General features: G+C 36.7%; 1 protein-coding gene across 1 annotated transcript in view; it reads left to right on the plus strand.

Moving 5' to 3' along the window:
* Positions 1–4,088: 4,088 nt before the first annotated feature.
* The window catches only part of LOC126776469 (atrial natriuretic peptide receptor 1), a 271,011-nt gene continuing 252,375 nt past the window's right edge, over positions 4,089–22,724 (plus strand). Inside the window, exon 1 of the mRNA XM_050499001.1 lies at positions 4,089–4,227. The gene's annotated coding sequence lies outside the window, so the exon portion shown is untranslated. The remainder of the gene's footprint in view (positions 4,228–22,724) is intronic.

Consider the following 22,724-nt stretch of genomic DNA (forward strand, 5'->3'; position numbering starts at 1 on the left):
GGCCCATATGCTAGTCCACCTTCCTATTCTATATAAAAAAAAAAAATTACGTATTAATTTCGTCAAAGCGATTTACTTCATAGAGCATACACATTATATCGAATGTCGCAAGATTTTTATTGTGAAATATCTGGGATACGTTAAGACTCGTATGTCGTGACGTCAAACGGCATGATGCTCTCTTATGCCTTTATGCTTCTGTCTTTTGGATATATTCATATTATACAGCCTATGTTATTAAAGCAACACAATCTGGACTATTTAATGGAATATTGTTGTGTTCCGGTTTGAAGGGTGAGTGAGCCAGTATAATTACAGGCACAAGGGGCATAAAATCTTAGTTCCCAAGGTTGGTGGCGCATTGGCTACAAGCGATGGTTGACATTTCTTACAATGCCAATGTCTAAGGGCATTTGGTGAACACTTACCATCAGGTGGCCCACATGCTCGTCCACCTTCCTATTCTATAAAAAAAATAAAAAAGCGTTAATTAGCTTAAGAGATACAAATAAAGAAACATATTGCTACAATTAGTATATAATATAGAATTTTGTTTTAGCCGTTATCGTCCCTTTTTTAATTTGTCCGACGTTTCGAAAGTGTCCCCTGTCGTGGTCACTGACTGGGAGCTCCGAACGTCCGTCCATGTCACCTGAAGGAGTTTTCTTCATCTACCTCAATTTCACTTTTATTCTATTATTTCTAAAATAATGCTGTGGCCATACTGTTCTAATATAATTGTACCATACAAATATTCATTTTTAAGCAATTCAATTTTAAGAAAATTGCGTATATCTGGATTTGACTTTGTTGAAAAATTAACTCTGACGATTAAAATTTTTACGTTTTTTTATATTTCAATGGCTTCGCTTACGAAACATCATAAGTATTTTTATTTTAGTCGTAGTGCTTAGTGGTACCACACAATTAAGCTTCGTATATAATAATTACCGTGTTGAAAGAAATAATATTTTTGTTTGTTTTGGATACTGGAACTGTCTAATTGACTAGATGGTAGATTGTAGCTATCTACTTTAATTTTTTTTATCTTTAGCTTTGTGAGCCGCAAAGGCCCAATAGATCGAACACGGGAGTCTTAAATCTGCAAGCACAATTGGACAAGCAGCGCTGAATTTTCATGAACTTAATTTCTGTTTATAAGGTGCTCGGCGGTGAAGGATGAGATCGTGAGGAAAGTAGCGTGGTGGAGTAAGCTCTAAATCTTATCCTCAAAAAGGAGAGAAGGCTTTTATCCAGCAGTGGGATATTCACTTATTTTCCTTTTTTTAGCTTAATTTTTCCATCATTCTCTTTTATGATAATAGTTTGTACTTATAGCTTAAAATATTGTTACTGAAAATTTTCAATTTTTTGTGGAGGAGCGAGTATTTTTTATATGTATTTTATGTACAATTCGTGAGGGAAAATTAATAACAATTGTTATTATATGCCTACGTTTAACCTTTTATCTATTATTCGTAGGTCTATACGGAACAAGGCAATGGCAGCGTCTGAATTAAGCCTCGTAGAGAATTCTACGATCCGTGAACGAATCGTTTCTTGAATATTAATGATATCACATGAGTATTGATATCAATAACAGCGTTCATTCAGCTTCAAAGATCGACTTTGGGAACTAAGATGTCATGTACCTTGTACCTGCCTGTAGTTACACTGATTTAATCGGAGAAAAGCAAGGTGCTGAAATAATTTATGAGTCACGTCAAATATTACGCCTATAACACATATCAGGCATTCGTTTGCGTCACCAAGAGACGTGACATTGGCAGAACATTGTGAGCAAAAAAAACTTAACGTGTTTGTTAAAGGATATTATGGAAGTAATGATTTTTTATATGAAAAACACATTGTGAATGATACGTATCGTCTCCAGGCCGTTTCGAATATAAATATATTGTGTTAATAATAATTGTTGGCAAAGATTAATCCGCTGAGTTTGTTTCGTCTGTTCCTATCAGGTGAGGTGTTTATTTCTGAAGCGTTAGTAGGTTTTTAACACCAAAACAAACATTTTTTTTGTTTTATACTACTGCTACCTAATAATTTAGATATATATGTATAATTCAAATAGCCGTTATGTACGTTAAAATGGTTGTAGATTTTGAAGATTTTCACAAACTGATTTTCACGTAGGCAAAGCAGTTTCACCCACCATCAGGAGGCCCATTTGCCCATCCGCCCACCTATATCATAAAAAAAACCTTTCGGGAAGTGTGCGTTTATTCTATAATTTGACAACATAAAAAGGTTTCACATAATTAATGTATCAAACTAACATTTCAATTTATTAGGGATGGTAAGGTTCGTGTCATATGTCTATTTATATTATATAATATATTACATAAACTACTTAGTTTTTCAATGTATTGATTTTTCTGCTGACTAAAATAAATTATTGTATACTTTTTTTGGTGATAGGGATCTATGTAACACCATGTAGGTAGACAATACCCACTCATCATAGCAATACTCAATATTGTTGTGTTCCGGTTTGAAGGGTGAGTGATTTAGTGTAACTACAGGCACAAGAGACAATAAATTTGTTCATTTATCATGATAAATATATATTTTTTTTTATAAAATAGGAAGGCGGACGAGCATATGGGTCACCTAATGGTAAGTGGTCACTAACGCCCATATACATTGACATTGTAAGAAATGTTAACCATTGCTTACATCACCAATGCGCCACCAACCTTGGGGACTAAGATATTATGTCCCTTGTGCCTGTAACTACACTGGCTCACTCATCCTTCAAACCGAACACAACAATACCAAGTACTGCTGTTATGCGGTAGAATATCTGATGAGTGGATGGTACCTACCCAGATGAGCTTGCACCAAGCTCTATCGCCAATATATTTCTTATAGTGTCAATGTATATGGGCTTTGCTGACCATTTACTATCAGGTAGCCAATTTGTCTACCTATTTATTAAGAAGAACTTTTTGCAGCCTAGTTCTCATTCTAGGACATTCTAGTTCAAGTTCAAGTAATACGTCCAAAATAAATATACCTAAAAGACCCGAACCTACTTCCTTCTCCGACGACTGAATCACATTAAGCCTCATGATGCTTCTTTTAATATCCATAGTTCCTGTCATCGTATAGGTCTTTCAATTTTCAAAAAAAGCCACGAAACAATTTGTGTAAGAACCACTGGATCGTATCCTTTTACTCTACCCATTCCGTGTGGAGCAGGAGTGTAGCATTTACCACCTAATTCCTAGGGACCAGATGCTCCACTCTTGTTCTAAAGGATCTATTATATACAGAAAGATTCAGTACTTTTTTCTATAGTAATATAGTTGTATTTATAAAATTTTCTTTAAATAAAATCAGGTATCATATTTCGTTTGCTTTAAATACAAAAAAAATATGTTTAAAAATAAACTCAATGTTTATCCGTATTTGAACCCACGACCTTCAGTTGAAATCCACGTGTATTATTTACATAATGCTCGGTAAATTTAATTTTCGTCTAAGTAAATAATTTGAATGAATAAACAAACAAAAAATATATTAAGAAAAAAAAATATAGAGTTTCTTTTATATCCATCATCGATCGTTTGTTATCAATGAAAACATAACAAAAACTATAAAGAGCAGGAAGCTTAAATATATTTGTATATCGTATTTAGATAACTGTAAGTCAGCTACGGTCAACAATTGATATAAAATCATTTAAAGTTTTCTTTATTGTAAACATTACGCAAAGATATCACACATACGTCGGATTCAATCAGAAATCACATCCGTATTCCAATTATTTCCAATACCGTATCTAGCACTTGACTAGCGATAAAAGGGGTTTATATTAAAATCTTTTATCACTGGGATATATTAATTTACTTAATATAATAATTGACTTACAAAATATATCTTATCAATACTGATAAAATATTAGCAACGTTCGAAATACGGTTAATAATTTTAGTTGTATTCATATCTTCGAAGTGTGAATACGCGCTTTTTTTAATATTTTCTATAAAGGGTTGTTTAAAGCTTGTACGTGTGGTTTTCCCGATCCTAATCTGTCAAATCTGATTCGGTATTAGTCAGTGTGTTACAGCCAACCGGTCGGATCGCACGTACGTTGCTGCGATAATTTACGCGGCCGTGTTAAAAGTTCGGGATTTTTATTTTGTGTTACGATTGTGTTTTATTTATTTTTATTAATCTATTGGATTGTTTCGGATGTTTATGGTAAGTTTTTTTTTAATATATAAATTAGTTTAATGTAATTTTAAATCTTGTTCGAATTTTGTATTATAATAAGTTTTTTTTTTATTTTGAAAATGACATAGTAGTACTATAAAAAGCCTAAAATAGTTTTAATATTTATTTATATCAACTACTCAACTCAACAATATAATTTGTATTATTATGTTATCTTAGGTATTAATGTATCTTTAGAAATTGGTGGATATAAATAAATGCATTGATTAAGGAAAGTATTTCAATGAAAAGTGATTTCTTGAATACTTGATTTTATTATCTGTCTGGGTGGGTACTACGAAATCGCCATTTAATCTACCGCCTAACTGCAATACAAAGTGGTTGCTGTTTCGATTTAAATTTTCAGTGAACCAGTGTATTGTGAAAGTAACATAGCATTTTAGGTAAATGGGCGGCGTATGGAGTTATAAAAATTGGTTCATACCGGTTACAGTGGCAATGTTAATAGGCGATGGTGACCATTAACCATAAAATAGAGTACTTTGTCTGCATTCCAAAAATTAAATATTTTGATACATTAACGACAGTTAAGCTGTTAAGAAAATAATCAGTGCCTTATCTAAGTGTATATATATATATATATATATATATATATATATATATATATATATATATATATATAGTGCGTATAAGGCCCTTTGGCTTGCTAGGTTCCTAGGCCGATGGCGTAGGCCTAGGTATAAATCTAGCAAAAACACATTCATACTTCGTAACTGAATGTAATATAAAATGATGATAATTAATGATGATGACCTGCTGACCGATTTTGGCCGATTATTCCCAAGGGAGACTGTACAGAACATATTACAGTGCACAAGTGCGTGCTCAATCATAGTGTACTCTCTACTCCTTCTCTCTCCTAACATTGGGCGGCACAATTGATTATTATAATAAAATGAAGTTTGTTAAAAAATTTATACTTTTTTTAAATTTAGTTATGTATAGTTAAACGCCGAGATGGCCCAGTGGTAAGAACATGTAAATCTTAACCGATGATCGTGGGTTCAAACCCGGGCAAGCACTACTGAATTTTCATGTGCTTAATTTGTGATTATAATTCATCTCGTGCTTTACGGTGAAGGAAAACATCGTGAGGAAACCTGCATGTGTCTAATTTCACTGAAATTCTGCCACATGTGTATTCCACCAACCCGCATTGGAGCAGCGTGGTGGAATAAGCTCCAAACCTTCTCCTCAAAAAGAGGAGAGGAGGCCTTTAGCCCAGCAGTGGGACATTCACAAGCTGTTACGGTACGGTTACGGTTACGGTAGTTATGTATGTAAAAATATTACTTTGAGTACAAGTAATTTATTAAAGAATTATTAACATTATGTTTTAATAATTCTAATACATAAAATATTAAAATTTATACATTATAAGTCTTGAAAGTAGGCTCTTATAATATTCATGTCACAGGATTAAAATAAATTGCAAAAGTAGAACCGGTTCAGAATGTAGAAGAATCTTGATAGAAATCAAGAAGAATCGTTAAGAGACTTTATGAGACTATGCAAGCAAAATAACACCTATTTTGCTTGCATGAATAGATTTATATTCAAATGTTTTTAATTATATACACTATTTTGTATCCATACTGTTTGTTACTCCACGAAGATTTTCATTGTCTGCAGTCAATCCTGGGTGCAGTCTCAGGTCATAAAAATACCATGCTCCGAGGAAGCGCATAATCCACTTTTATTTATATTTTTATTTTATATTTTATAGAATAAGTACGCGGCTACTGGTAAGTGGTCAATAACATCCAGAGACATTGGCATCGTTAGAAATTTTAACCATCGTTTCCATTAGCAATGCGCCACCAACCTTGGGAACTAAGGTGTTATGTCCCTTGTGCCTGTAATTATACTGGCTCACTCACCATTCAAACCAGAACACAACAATACTAAGTACTGCTTTTTTGCGGTAGAATGATGAGTGGACCCACCCAGACGAGCTTGCACAAAGCACTACGACCAGTATTTCCTAACACGCGGGCGAATCCGCAGGCGAAAACTAGTTCTTATATATTTTGGGATATTCTGCAAATGTATTCTTCTTATGTTAACTTAGTACATATGTATGTTATTGTAGTGATTGCGTTTAAGTTTTCTTTAAGCTCTTCTCTTCGTACTTATATGTTTCGTATAGTGTCAATGCTATAAATAGTTTTAATGATCTACATTAAATAACCATAAAAAATAATGTTACCAGTAGAAGCCTGTTAAAATCCCACTTCAAATTTTAAACAGAATTATAAAAAAAATAAGCACTTATAAATTCGTGTTTTCCGAAATTCGAACACGTGAAATTCCTATTAGCGCTATAATATATTATATTCACTGGCAATCTCGGCTTAAAGTAATTTTTACTTCAAAGAAATAAACACGTACATATATCAAATAATTCGAACAGTAACAGTTAATTTTGTTTATTTTAGAATATTGGACCTTTTAATTACGTCAAAGTTTGAAAAGGGTCATGTTGTTTCGCTACTAATCATAAATTGTGAGTTTCTCAAACGCTGATTAAACTAAGATTAACTAAGTTGACTTTAATCTGAATGGTTATTGGACGAAGGCAGCTGACGTAATATTCGACCAATGAAAGTCGAGTAATTAATCGGATTTTTATATATATTTTTGACTTTTCATAAGCTGATAGTGTATTTACAAAATTTCTTATAAGGAGAAATTATTATTTATTGATGTGATTGATGTTTTTTTCTTTAAAAATTAAGCTACTTTACTTCTAAATGCAGTATTACAACATTGCTTGTAACATTACTGATAGTTTTATAGACTGAATTATTATTTTCTATCAAACATGCAAGGCTTGAGTAGAACTTTACGGCCTTTCTTATAAACGTTGCTTAGCAGGTAATTGAATGAAATGAATGAATGAACGAATGAATGTAATTATATTTATTTCTCTCAACACAAAGGAAATATTTATAGGTAAGTTAATTAATCAATATAAAACCGTTTTACAGTTAGATTAATTATACTTTATGCTTATACGTAATATAACTAAGTATAAATTTATAAGTTTTATAATGCTCTGTTTGCTTCTTTCAAATGTCACGGTGTTCTAAATATTTATTTATAAAAAATATTAATACCGTAATTTCTAGACCGTATAAGCGCCAACGAGATTTTATGTGCTTAAATGTTTACTAAATTAAGCACAGGAAAATTCAATGGCTTTAAATCTGAATTATTGGTCAAAATTCTCGTCTTTCTAAGCACTAGACCATCACGGCTTATTTATTTTATACGCTAATACTTATTTACTTTATTCTTATTTTAGAGCGTAAATAAATTTTATAGAACTGTGATTATCCTACTAAAAGCGTAGACGAGATATCGTCTGTTTATTCTTCTTAATTTGCCCTTTTCTTTTTGTTTACATTGATTCAATTTTCTCTTACCGAAATCATGCTAAGTGGAAGGTGTAGTTTTAAATTTGCGTTCTAAGGATGCATCTTGCATTTATTTACAAAGATTCGGTTTTCATCTGAGAAAACATTCTTTTAATTTTCACTATTTAAAACATAATGCACTAGCTGTGCTCGAAGGCTTCGACGGTGTGGGTGTTTATTTGTGATAAAAAAATTGTAAAATTATTTTAAGAACAAAGTTACAGCTGAATGCTCCACTGGGAGAAGGTTATTTTCTTTTTGAGGATAGGATAAGAATTTAATATCATACATGCAGGTTTATTGATGACGTTATCCTTCACTAGCGAATACGAAATGAATTATTAATACAAATCGCTTATCCAGGTTAATATTCACGTATCCCAATCATCAACGGCCTCAATTTTAGACGTTCCTTAGTAATTGTTTATTTAACACTTATTTCTCTCTTTCTATCATTACTGATTTAACATTCGAAAGAAGAAGGCAGCATTGGTTAACTAACCAAATAACATTCCTAAAAAGCTAACTATATTTTTTATAATACATAGGCGGATCAAATAATGTAAATAATAAGTGGATACTCATGTAGAATTTCAATGAAACTAGACACATGGATATTCACGATAGTAGAAAAGCAGTGACGGAGAAAGAATACATTTCACTGCTCCTCTCTTTCCCATGGGTGTCGTAAGAGGCGACTAAGGGATATCTGAGCGACCATCTGCTCATCTGGTGGTAGGATGCTAACATCCGCCTGGCTTGTTACCACCGTACGCATGGTGAAAAACTCGTGAAGTGGCTTGCAGCCGCGTTTCGAGATCAGCCAGCGTACAGCCAGAGCCCGAGCGAGTATTGCCGCGATGGGTGTTGGTCCAATTGGAGACGGCTGTTGAACCAATGCCGGGGGAAACTGTATTGACCTGCCGGACAGGGAGACCCGAAGAAACGGCTGTTCCGCTGGCCGCCCGTGGCATAGTACAGGGGCCCGAGCGTGCCTAACCAGCTCGTAGGGCTGCCCCACCAGGCCACGCATAATCTCGGGGTGGACCGTCGTGCCGGTTGGTGACCGGTAGGTGGGGTCCCGGCGGCCACTTCCGGGGGGGTTCGGGGGCCCTTCCGTCCGGCGGGTCAGTGTATTTTCCCTTTTGGCAACCACTTGGGGAAACACGCCTCCACGCTTTGCCCATCCCTATCGTGGCAATACATCGCTCGCTTTACGTCTCTTTTCCATTCTATTTTTCCCAAATGGCGCAACAAAACAGAAATAACGGTCGTACAGCGGTGCACACCCCCACCATACCCTCGCTGTTTGAGGTCGAGTTCTCTAACATCCGAGGACTCCACACTAACCTCAACGCTGTCCACCACCATCTCGAGACAGCACGGCCAGCAATGTTGTTTCTCACGGAGACACAAATACTCCGTCCTGCCGATACCAGCTACCTTAATTATCCCGGCTACACGCTTGAAGAATCCTTCAAAGCGAAAGCCGGAGTATGCTTGTTCGTCAGGACGGATGTTTGCTGTCACCGACTGCGCTGCTTGGAGGACCCCTCCTTCTCCATGTTGGTGGTACGTGTGGACCTGGTTCGTCAGAGCCGAGTCTACGTGTGCCTCTACAGATCCCACAATGGTGACTTGGAGACAAGCCGATTATTTGACCATCTTAGTCGGGTGGCAGATGCTGCGCAAGAGCAATTTCCTAACGCGGAATTGGTGTTTTTGGGGGATTTTAATGCTCACCACGAATCCTGGTTGAAATCCCTCAAAACTGACCATGCTGGAAGGACTGCTCATGCTTTTGCTCTCACACATGACTTGACCCAACTGGTTGATCAGCCCACCAGGATCCCAGACATTGATGGGCAAGCACCTTCTTTACTGGACCTTCTGCTGACTTCTCACCCGGTGGAATATCAGGTTGTGGTTCAGGCTCCTCTTGGCTCTTCGGATCACAGCCTTATTTCTACCAGAGTGCCACAGGCCAAGCTGCCGCCACTAGCGGTATGCAAACGTCGCGTTTGGCACTATAAGTCGGCGGATTGGGACGGTATGCGCGATTATTATGCGTCGGTCCCTTGGAAGGACGTTGCTTCAGTGGGAATGACCCGACAGCTAGTGCCGCTGCTGTTGCTGGCGATATCATGCTGGGAATGGAATACTACATTCCTAGCTCAGATCTCGTCAGTAGGAGTACGCGTAACCGTTGGTTCACTCGTGAATGTGCCGATGCTGTATCAGCTAAGCAGGCGGCATATCGCAAGTGGATCAACGGCTGCATTAGCGGGGCATCTAACATTGACTCATTGAAAGCAAACTATAATAAAAATTCCAAGTCCTGTAGAAAGGCATACACGAGAGCGGATGCACAGCGCATTGTACAGATTGGTCATGACCTTGTTTCGCATCCTAGGGGCTCCCGTAGCTTCTGGCGTCTGACCAAGTCTGTGCAAAACAATTTCTGCCAACCTTCGCTGCCACCGCTCAGAAATCCGGACGGATCGCTAGCTCACAGTCCGCAAGAGCAAGCTGATCTCCTGGCTAAACTCTTTGCCGACAATTCCGTCATCGATGATTGTAGTGCACTGCCACCTACAATACCTGCATGTGGCCATACGATGCCTGACATTAAAATCAGGCAACGTGATGTGCGTGCGGAGCTGCAATCACTTGATGTAGGGAAAGCTAGCGGTCCCGATGGAATACCAGCCATAGTGCTGAAGAAGTGCGCAGCGGAGCTGTCTCCTGTGTTAACGCGCCTGTTCCAACTTTCTCTCTCTTCGGGAAGTGTGCCGGAGGCTTGGAGAAGAGCTAATGTGCAAGCGGTTCCCAAAAAAGGGGATCGGTCTGACCCGGCAAATTATCGGCCAATAGCTATCACCTCAGTACTTTGTAAGGTGATGGAACGGATTTTAAACAACCAACTGATCCATTACCTAGAAGATCACTCTTTAATTAATGATCGTCAATACGGGTTTCGACCAAAACGGTCCACAGGTGATCTTCTAGCGTACGTAACGCACCTCTGGGGTGAAGCTATCGACAAGCATGGAGAATCGTTGGTTGTCAGCCTCGATACCTCCAAGGCTTTCGACAGGGTCTGGCACAGAAGTCTTCTCTCCAAGCTGCCGGCATATGGTCTGCCTGCTCAGCTATGCACCTGGATTGCCAGCTTCCTACACAAGCGTAGCCTTCGTGTTTTAGTTGATGGTTGCGCTTCACAATTCTATGTAGTGAACGCTGGGGTCCCCCAGGGATCTGTGCTATCTCCCACACTCTTTCTTTTGCATATCAATGATATGCTCTCTCTTGGGAACATACATTGCTATGCAGACGATAGTACAGTGCATGGTGGATACCACGGACGCGCAGTGGCTGGGCGAGCGGAAATTGAGGAGAGGCGGAAGAATCTTGTCATTGAACTCGATAGGACGTTAGAGCTCATCGCCAAATGGGGCTCTGATAATCTTGTTGAGTTTAATGCCAAGAAAACACAGGTATGCGCTCTCACGGCGAAAAAGTCAACATTTTCCCCTCTTCCCTCCCTCTGTGGTACTCCGCTGGTGATGCAAAGCAAAATCGCCATGCTGGGGATTGACGTTCGCTGCGACCTTAGTCCAAGGGATTACATCGAGGCTGTTATAAAAACAGCTTCACGGAAACTCGGAGTTCTGAACAAGGTGCGGCGCTTTTTCACGCCACAACAACTGTGCCTGCTGTACAAAACACAGGTACGGTCTTGCGTGGAATATTGCTCGCACCTTTGGGATGGCTCCGCTAAGTACCTACTTGAGGCCTTGGACCGGTTGCAGCGACGTGCCGTACGCATTATTGGCGACGTAAAGGTCACAAACACCCTTGAACCTTTACAATTGCGTCGTGAGATAGCAGCACTGAGCGCTTTCTATCGACTGTATCACGGCGAGTGCTCTGAGGAATTATTCTCTCTAATTCCTGCTTCCCCCTTCCTTCTTAAGTCCACGCGAGCTGGTTCTCGATGTCACCGCCTAACTGTGACATCAATTCCATCGCGAACAAAGAAATTTGGCAACTCCTTTCTTTGTCGCACTTCCAAAAAATGGAATTCCTTACCAGCTCACGTGTTCCCCTCCTCTTACAACCCGGGTTCCTTCAAACGAGGCGTGAAGAGGCATCTTGCGGGCCGGCAAGGCGAAGGCGGCTAGTGCAGAACGTTTTTCCCGTCTGTACTGGCCGTCGTCGCGTTTGGACTCTACTACCACTTACCAACAGGTGGAGTAGAGTCATTTGCCCTCCCGGCGAATATAAAAAAAAAAAAAAAGCTATATAAATATCGTGTTAGTCAAGTGGCACAGTATGTAAGATTTCAAATTTCGAGGTCAGTTTATAGGCATTTTTTCCTCAAAAAAATAAATAAATATAGTAATATTATGCAGGTAAAGCAGGTTTTAAAAAACTTAAGAGTTTTGTATCAAGAAATCAGAAGCAGAATCAAAATTAAAAGTTAGCCGTGGTGCTGCTTCTGACCTCTTTTCTGTTATGTCAGATTGCCGGATCATCTGATCATTCTTCTGTATTCCCTTAGCGCTACATTATGTCCTTTATTATATCCTTTATATTTTATATAATATAAAACAATGTTCCACTGCGTCTGTTTGTCTCTCTAAGCGCGATAAACTCAAAAACTACTGTTTTTCATATGATTTTTCACTAATGGAATTAGTGGTTGATGATGTATAATTTATTTGCTATATATATGCTTTAGATGTATAATTCATTTTGTGTAAATTTACTAAAATATGACGATAATTATTGAATATGTTTGAAAAAGTGATATAAACTTTTTATATAGATTCGCATGAAGCCGGGACGGGTAGGTAGTATTGGTAGTCCAACTTTAGGGAGACCTCATAAAGTAGATATTCGTGAATATTTTACTAATGTTTTTTTATTCTATTAATTTTAAATATATTATTATATTCGAAGGCGAATTCACGATGATTGCTGTTGAAGTATATAAGCTTAATCAAATTGAGATTCTCTTTTTTGGGAAGAAAAGCAAAAGTTTTTAAGTGGAATTATTTAACAAAAGAAAGTAAAATACAAGGAAAATCATAATGTTAGAAATAATTTATTAACGGTTTTTCGTTTACAGTTCAAATGCTTTGAAGTTGAAATTACTAAACTTTTACGTTAGACTTTACTTTTTAACAGACTTTTTTTTACTGAACACGGAAAGTTAGTTATGCGAATCAAATTTTTTAAAAATTATTTGAACATCATTTTTTTTTTATTCATACATCGTTACAAACATGAACAACGATTAAATACATACTGTACAAAATAATTTTACGATGATACTTTATTATATTGAAGATTGTTAAAAATTATAAAATTTGACAAAAAAATATCTGAGTACCATTCTGAGTATTCGTGTATAATTTCTAAACGGTTGATTTTACTTTAACTATCAAAAAGTAAGTGCATAGCTTTGTATATCGCCGTACGATTTCTTACTTATCAACAATAAAATAAAATATAACAAACGGTTAAACTGCACCACACTCTACGTACCATATAATATGTACCATGTAAATCCGATTTCATATGAGGTATAAATATTTTAATTTTTTTTATATTCGCTGTTTTTAATTTACGTTAAACACTGATTTTACTCTTTCCGTCATAATTGATTTGAAATTCGAAAGAACAAGATATCATTATTTAATTAATCACCCGCAATTCAACGTTTTTGTTTATAAGGTTGATAATCTTGAATTTTATTAAAATAATAACTTAGTTATATATATATAAAAGAACACAAAATAAAGGATAAACTTGTTCTTAGATTCCAACATCATAAATCCGGTTCTTTCAATGTATATTAAAGGATATTAAATTCTCAAAAGCAACATACAAATATAGCACATCTTTGTTAAAATAACGTGATATTAATATGTATGAAGTAGTTTTGTAAAGGGAAACTGCAGAGTCTACTCAACAAGTTCGTTACTCTGATCGTAACTGTATTTCAAATTAGAAGTATAGCCATCTTTATCATTTATCTCAATTATTTAGTATCAGTGCAATGCTTAAGATGCATCAAAACACATTTGGTTGATTTTTTACTTGGTGGTAGGGCTTCGTCGCCTGGGTAGGTAACACCAACTCATCAGCTATTCTACCTCTAAACAACTGAATAATACTTTGTGTTGTTAATAAATAAATACTTACTATTGTTGCGTTCCGGTTCGAAGGGTGAGTGAGCCAGTGTAACTTTTTTTTTATAGAATAGGAAGGCGGGCGAGCATATGGACCACCTGATGGTAAGTTATATATAAGATGTAAAATCAGTAAAGGCGTTTGGTGACCACCGAACGCCCTTAGACATTGGCATTGTTAGAAATGTCAGCCATCGCTTACATAGCCAATGCGCCACCAACCTTGGGAACTAAGATTTTATGTGCCTTGTGCCTGTAATTACACTGGCTCACTCACCCTTCAAACCGGAACACAACAATACTAAGTACTGCTGTTTTGCGGTAGAATATCTGATGAGTGGGTGGTACCTACCCAGACGAGCTTGCTCAAAGCCCTACCACCAGTAAGGCACAATGGACAAATCATCTTAGTTAGCGCGTTGACGATGTAAGGAATGGTTAATATTACTTATATCGCATATGCTTTGTGCAGTGCTGACCATCAGGTAGCCCGTTTGTCTGGCAGTCTATCTAAAATATAAATAAAAAAAATAACGTTTGACGCTAGCCATCCTTGGTAATGATAGTTTTTTATATATATATTTTTATAATTGACTAAACAATGTATATAACATTGTTTCGTCACCTTATTATAAAAATATAACAAATAATAACTTTGTTAAGCAATAACAATAGTGATAAATATTGAGTCTTTCGATAAAACTTGACTTCGGAAAAATGAGAACAATGCCGATAGGAACGATGTAATTTTAACGAACACTCTTGTTCGTTTATTTTAAAAATTGAAGGCATTGTTTTCAGAAAATATGTTTTGGTAAAATAAATTGTCGATTCTTTGCTACTTACGCTAATGACGACGAAAATGTTTCAAAATTTTTCTAATGCTTAAGTTGAGTCTCAACAAAAGGATAATTGGCAATTTTTATTTTGTCAATGCAAATATTTGCGACAAAAGCTTCTGTTTAACCATTTATCCATAAACTTTGTGACATAGTCTGGGTATAAATTGGTTTCCTATTAATTGCCACGTGTCTCCAACTGGTTATATATCCGCTGGATGCAGCTTTAAGGTCGTTTTCTTTTATCTTATTCGTAGTCTCCCTGAGACTTCTTTTCTTCAACGATTATCAGTCTTTTGGAGGATTATACCCTAAGCTATTAAATGTCAAATGTGTTTAAATGGTAAAAATGTTGGACTACGAAGGAAAGGTCACTTGTCTCGTGTTGTTTTGGTGTCGACAAAACAAATAATAGTTGGTAAGTTTTAAAAAGAATGAAACAAACAGATGGAAACAGGTTTTCTATTTCAATGGAAATACACTCTTAAATATTATTTTTGCTTTGAGATGTTATCACTGATATAGTCTTTTGTAATGAACAAAACAATGGACATTATTTTCACATTGAATTTTATAATTTTTGAAGGCGAATAATTGAGTGCATATTACAACTAATCTGCCTATTTTATAGCTTTTTTAATTAGTAAAGTAAAGGCAGTCTGGCAAATGGACCACCATTCTTTACATGATCAAATCGTCACCTGCAATATGGGAACTAAAATGTTCTACCTTGCTATTTTGCTTATACTATTTTTGTACAAGTAATGGATTTTTGTTGGTAAAATGATTATGTGTTGGTAATGAAGATGACGATGACATGAGTGATTTTAACTACAGCGGCCAACCTCAAAAGAGACTAGAAAACTACGCAGACCGCTCCCTACTTTTTGAGGAGACCAGACCACGCAGACCATATTATTGACTCACTTATGAGCCCGAACACAAATACAGTCTCTATTCCTCACTCTCATATTCAATGGGACGCGGGCGCAGAATTAATGGCTTTGCCTGCTTTTCTGGGCACGGGACTGTTCATAAGAAATATCTGAATTCCAGCTGATCAAATTTCGAGAATGATCAAATGATAACATGATTACTGTTGAGGTTTGCTTATTCAAATTTTATTTATTTAGACGCGTGCCTGCAACTAATTAAATTAAAATTGATAATTTAATGGCACTATGTTTGCTACATGCAATTTGAGCGCGTGCCGTTATGTAATTTTAGGTATCAGGAGTATATTTAATATTATAATTATGACAATATACTGTGTTTATATATATTTCATCATATTATAACCACTTCACTAATTAAATTGCAATAGAATATAAAAGCTTTATTGCATGCAAGTTATAACTAAATATTCTACAGAACTAATTTCTTACTTTGATTAAAATATTTTTGAACATTAGTGAGGTTTGTAAAATTCAATATGAACTGTAAAATATATGTACATTTCTGAAACGACATTGAGAATCCTGTGTGAGAATTCATAAAAAAATATGTTAAATGTTTTTTTATGTGCTTAATTTGTTATTATAATTCATCTCGTGCTTTACGGTGAAGTATATCGTGAGGAAACCTGCATGTGCCTAATTTCACTGAAATTCTGCCACATGTGTATTCCACCAACCCGCATTGGAGCAGCGTGGTGGAATAAGCTCCAAACTTTTTCCTCAAAAAGGGAAAGGAGACCTTTAGCCCAGCAGTGGGACATTCACAGGTTGTTACGGTATTTACAAAACATGACCGCGTGGAATGGTTGCAAGAATGCTTGCAGTATTTCCCCTTTGAAGCGCATTTCCGATCCTCTGTGCGAAAAATTAACAGCCCTCCTCTCACTAATAGAGGCAATAAGACGAGGTTTAATTGTCGTGTATTGCATTTTTTTCCTTAAACAACACTTTAAATCTTACTAACCAAATATTTATATTGTTAATTTATGATAGCGTCACAGTATCCTTGATTTAAATTGTAACCTTGAATAATTCTACTATCTGCTTGGATTTTGTTCATTCATATCTTTAGGAGGCCAATATTTAATCAAAATTAATGAACTATATTAACCACTATAACTTTTAATGTAAATAGAACGTTCAAAAGTTCGTGTAATGTATGTATTTAAAATGCTCTAATTAAACTGTGTACATGATATAATTATGATCTTTTAGAGTTAACCTTGTTAGTAGTTCAGCAATGTTTTAGCAAATTAAAACATTGTGACTACTTTTTGATTAAACGTTACGAAGTGTTTGTTAAAATAAGATAATTACATTGAAATTTTAAATTATTACAAAGTTTCAAGCTATAGCGTCAGTTTTAATCAATTTCGTCATATCTATCATGTCTTTCTATTATATTTTAATAGTATGTTGTACTTAAAAGTAAGCTGAGATGGATGGTCAGACCTATTGGTCGTGGGTTCAAATCGGGCAAGTACCGCTGAATTTGAAAAGGTAATTTTTTGCGTAATATTTTAACATATATTTGCACTGAAGCCTTCTCCTTAAGGTGTCTTTTAAAGATTGACGGTTCGGCCGTCGTCGAGTGAGGTTGTGTGCATACGCTTCTTATCTACGCTTTCCGAATGTTTCACGACTACTTACTTTGGCTTTGTTTATTGGTTTCTTTTTTTGTTTTAGGTATAAGTCTTTTATAGACAAATTGTTGTTTTGAGTTTTTTTTTTGTTTTTGTATTGACGATGGACACGGAGTTGTCCTCAGATGCTTTTGCTGGTCGGAAGCGCCCACGCGTGGGTTTTGACTCTGGCTCTCTGATACAGAGGGACGAGTTACGGCGAAGTGTAATAGTACACGTCACGGGAAGCCTACTTCGAAAGGACGCGGAACTGGCCTAACTCGGGCTAAAGCTGAGCTTAAGGCGAAAGCCGCCGAAGCCAGGGAGGAGGCGTTCGAGCGCTCCTTAAGAAGTCGGGCTTTCCGTAAAAATGCGCCCGAAGTCGTGCTGGACTCTGACGAATCCTCTTCCTCGGATGTCCGTAGAGAGGATCCCATAAAATTGGGTGCCGAGGAGCTGCGTGCGGAGGCTGGCCGCAACGCAGCGCTCATTTTGAAGGTGGCCCAAAAGTCAGGCAATTTGAAGAGTGGCTTCATTAAGAAGCTTAAAGATTCGGCGGCTTCGCTTCAGTGTATCGTCGATGCTCTGGCGTCAAGGATTGAAGCGGAGGAGACCCGCAGGCTCCGTGCGGATAATGGTCGCCTCCGCAAGGAAATTGACGACTTAAAGACCGAACTTAAGGCGCATCGCCGCGAGTTCACCGAGATGCGTACCTCGGTAGCAGCGGCGAACGGGTCGGGCACTAGCAAGATTTGAAGGCTTGGAAGAATTCAGGGTCTCAATTGTCTCGTCAGTCGGCGTAATGATAAACGCCAAGTTGGCGGAAATTGAGGACCGCCTCCTTCCTGCGAAGATACACCGAGCCCCACTAGCCGCGGACATAAGGCGGGATTTTTTTTTTTTTTATAGAATAGGAAGGCGGACGAGCATATGGGCCACCTGATGGTAAGTGGTCACCAACGCTCTTAGACATTGGCATTGTAAGAAATGTCAACCATCGTTTACATATCCAATGCGCCACCAACCTTGGGAACTAAGATTTTATGTCCCTTGTGCCTGTAATTACACTGGCTCACTCACCCTTCAAACCGGAACACAACAATATCAAGTATTGCTGTTTTGCGGTAGAATATCTGATGAGTGGGTGGTACCTACCCAGACGAGCTTGCACAAAGCCCTACCACCAGTAAATGTGATGCAAGAAACTGCACCTACGTATGCGCAGGCCACCCGCCCGGTCCCACCGAAAAATGCTGCAGCCGTACCCAAGCGCATCCATCTGTCCGCTCCATCCAAGCCAGCTACCTCAGTCGCACCGGCAACACCGATAGCTGGCCCATCGTGCGCCTCGGACACAGCGTGCTACACTTTGATGGAGTGTGCCGCTTGGGGACCTCAGCGCCTGTCCCTGGCGACCTTAGTCGATGAAGACCTCTCACCGCCGAGTGTGATAAACGCCATGCTTGGTAGCGAGAGGTGCTAGTTGGAGACGGTCTCCCGCCCTAAGTGTTGCCGGGGTCTTTGTACCCCGAGAACCCCTTAGGATTTGGAGGCCTGCAGAGGCGGGCCAACCATCGGTGCGTCACGGTAGTATGCGCAAGCGATCCCGTGACGCCCCTCGAAAAGGCGGTGTGGGTACCGCTGGGTTTTTAGTGGTTATTACGGCGCATACTCGGCGCCGGCGAGTCCCACATACCCCATTCCCCCCCCCCGCCACTTCAAGTGGGGGAAACGCGTAAACGCGTTTTTCCAGCGAAAAAAAAAGGTGTCTTTTAAAACTGAACTTATTTGAGTTGCATTAAAACCTTTTTTTTTCGGGATTTCATTGTTGAAAAAACATTAAAAATGTACAATTTTTAGTTCATCATTTATAGTTTTTATATTAATTATATTATATATAATAGAAATAAATAAAGTTAGTACTCTCTATTTATGATATTATTCTTTTTTTACTCTTAAGCTATTTATCACAAGATTTTTTAAATGATATTAGCATATTAAATAATTCAGCGCTAATGGGCACCTTCGGCTTATTATTGCATATCTTTCGCTATAATCACGATGAAACCCCTCTGACCCTTACTAAATCACTGCAGGACTTGACTTTCTGCTAACCTGTGTCGCTTTTCTCCGCAAACGCAGGGCACACGGGTCGAGAGGTCTTCGTATATTTATCGGTAACGACCAATCGATTCGAATCTTGTTACATAAATACCTGATATTTTATGTAACAAAAACATAACTAATTTGAGCTGTCGATTCCTATTTGTCTAAATATAGCAACGCTTTAATTGCTATTATATAATTAGACTATTGTGCCAGCCAATATCTTTAGAATCAATAATACTTATTACAATTTCAATTAGGTATTTAAACTTACTTTTATGTTCATTGTATATAGAGCCACATAGTGGTCACCACATTTCATACACAGCCCATACGGTAGCTACCAAGACGGCAAGCCCTTCTGGTAAGTTCTACCACAAATTATCATAATTTTAATTACACCATTTGTATCATTAACGACCTCGTTGATGCAAATCATGAATACAAATGCAACATAACTGCATCGTGACTAGTATGAGATGAACAGTTCAAGCGATAACATACAAATTTATTCAGAACATGGATAATAGGATAAGACTTGGCCAGCTTTGACGCAATTTCTTGTTTCATCTACTCGTCCGCTTTAAGAAATAACAGTAGAAGATGCCATATATTTTACAATATTAGTCGAATAAAAAAATGTCAATGGCCCTTAAATTTTGATTTTAATACAGGGAGTGAAAATTTAACCCCAAATATAGTGATAAATAGCTGATAAAAAAATCCTTCATTTTTGAAAATATAGCTATGGAAATTGGTACCTAGCAATTCAGAATTATAACGCGAGCGATGCCATGCTATTAATAAATAATTGTCTGATATTGTTATTAAAATGGTTATTTTCGCTTTGTTATGCAATTATTCGTATGGCTATCTAGGTGTAAATAATTACCACTCGATCTTCAAATATCTTACTCAAAAGGTTGCTTGAAAGAAATCGATAGTAAGTAATAAGATCGCCCTTTCGGCTACCAGTCGTATTATGTTCTCTCCCTTATTTTATTAATCGATTTCAAAAAAATAGGAAATTCTTAATTCGTCTATATATTTTTAGTTCCGTATGTTTGGGTATCTATTTTTTATTTTTGAATCAACATTGATTATGTTTTGTACTTAACAATTAATGATCTAAATCGGCTCAGTATACCTTCAATGTAGTTTGCAATTTCATGGGTATTTGAAACTAATAATTTTTTTGGGGTTCAGGTAAATTATTAGTCGGTATTATTTTGAAAAATAAAAATAGAATAGAAGACACAAAATTATTAAAGCGTATAAATTGATAAATTAAAACGGATCAAAAGATGTTATCAATTTGAGAAATTTATCATCAATTATTTAAGCAGCTTACAAGCGGTCCCAAGCGTTCATCCATCCTGATCGTGATTTCTATGCCAGCAATTATTTCTGGATATTTCAAAACAGACATAAGTGACAGGACGCCTTTGTTCAATTGTAACGTTATAATACTGCGCAATAATTGAACTATAACTTGATGAATTCAATCAATAAATCGCTTTTAGATATGGAAACTGATAAAAGGTTTTTGTAGCGACAAGTGTATTTATTGGCACAAATGTATCATTCAATTGTTTAAATAAATTCATGTCTGAATTTTAAGGTTAATGAACTATAGCGGAATTATATTTTTTATCAATTTTTCATTATTATTCCTAGATGATTTTGATATACAATAAATGTAGTTAAAAAGTAATACTTAGTTATATTTTCTTGTTTAGGTTACGTCATCGGTAGATAATAGTCATTAGGCCTTTCGGTTGATATGAAATCATTTTTTTTAATGATTTGATTACAAAAAAATAGTGGTTCTCATGAGTTTTTGCCTTTAGCAAAGAAAAAATATATTTAGGACCATAAAGATCGGACGCCTACGATGGGCAGGGCACGTAGTACGTACGTAATGGACGAGGCCAGAGAACCCAAACGCCTTCTGGACGGCCGGCCGGAGGGTCGCAGAAGTAGATGCAGGCCCAAGCTCATATGGTTAGACGGCGTCAAATAGGACACCAAGATCTTAGGGGTGACAAGTTGAAGAAAGAAAGCCACGAATAGGACTGGAGGGATTCACTGGACCAGGCTATGATGAAGAAAAAATATATGATAACAATTTACATACAAGTATGGACTGATGTGTTTATGTATTTATGTATATGTTTATTGTTGTACTAGATTAAAATCTTCAAATAAATAGGTATCAAAATTCAGTCGTCCATTACAAATAAGTAAATAACAACAAAAAATAACAATGATCTATTTTTAAGTAAATTTTTTCTTCATAAAAGAGATGAAGTTTTTATGTAAAATATACCATTCGGCATTAAATTTTAATAATCTTATTCTGATCGGGAACAGGAAGGGAAGAGGATATATAATAAGTGATCGCTTCCCTCTCAAGGGAGGATATCGCTATCGTTACGATCAAAACTTTTCTTTTGCTTTTTTCTAAAAAATAATTGGACTTTCAGATGATTAAGCGTTCTGGTTATAATCATTAAAGAAACACTTTTCTTTTATTAAATATTCAAATACTCGCCATATATATGTACTCGTACATACTACTTTTGTGTAAGTCCGATGGTACTACTCATAAAACATTCTACTGCACCTGATGGTGAGTGGTCAGTTTTGACAACTCACCATCAGGTGGTCCATTTCACCACCCACCCAGTCCACCCACCGATTTCATAAAAAAAATCAATAAAACTTTGGTACGAGTAGTTTTTCATTGATAGACTTTTTAAAAATTAGATAACATAATATGATTGCTAATTTATTCTAAGCTATGCAAAGTCTAGCACTTGTTTATTAAGTTGCCTGACATCGAATTCACTATAAACATAATTTAGTTTACTAGATTGTACGACAGATGGCGTCATACGCCATGATGTTGAATATTTAATCAAGCTAACTTTCATCATAAATGTAATATTTTTTTATATAGGTAGGTGGACGAGCTTATGGCCACCTGATGATAATTGGTCACCAAACGCCTATAGACATTGGCATTGTAAGAAATATTAACCATCGTATACATCGCCAATGCGCCACCAACCTTGGGAACTAAGATGTTATGTCCCTTGTGCCTGTAATTACACTGCTTGTTACACAATACTAGTTATTTTTTGTCAATTATAAAAATCAACGTAGTACCTAATTATATAAAATTAAATTTAAATATCGTAAGTGAACATATTTCATAACATAAGTCAAATATTCTCAAAGTTTGTGCCACTTCGTAGTAAAAGAGCACTGGGAGGTAGTCGAAGAGAAGAGCTTGTGAATTGAGTTCTTATTTGCATAC

This window comes from Nymphalis io, chromosome 20, assembly GCF_905147045.1.
Source record: "Nymphalis io chromosome 20, ilAglIoxx1.1, whole genome shotgun sequence".
Classification (NCBI taxonomy): Eukaryota; Metazoa; Arthropoda; class Insecta; order Lepidoptera; family Nymphalidae; genus Nymphalis; species Nymphalis io.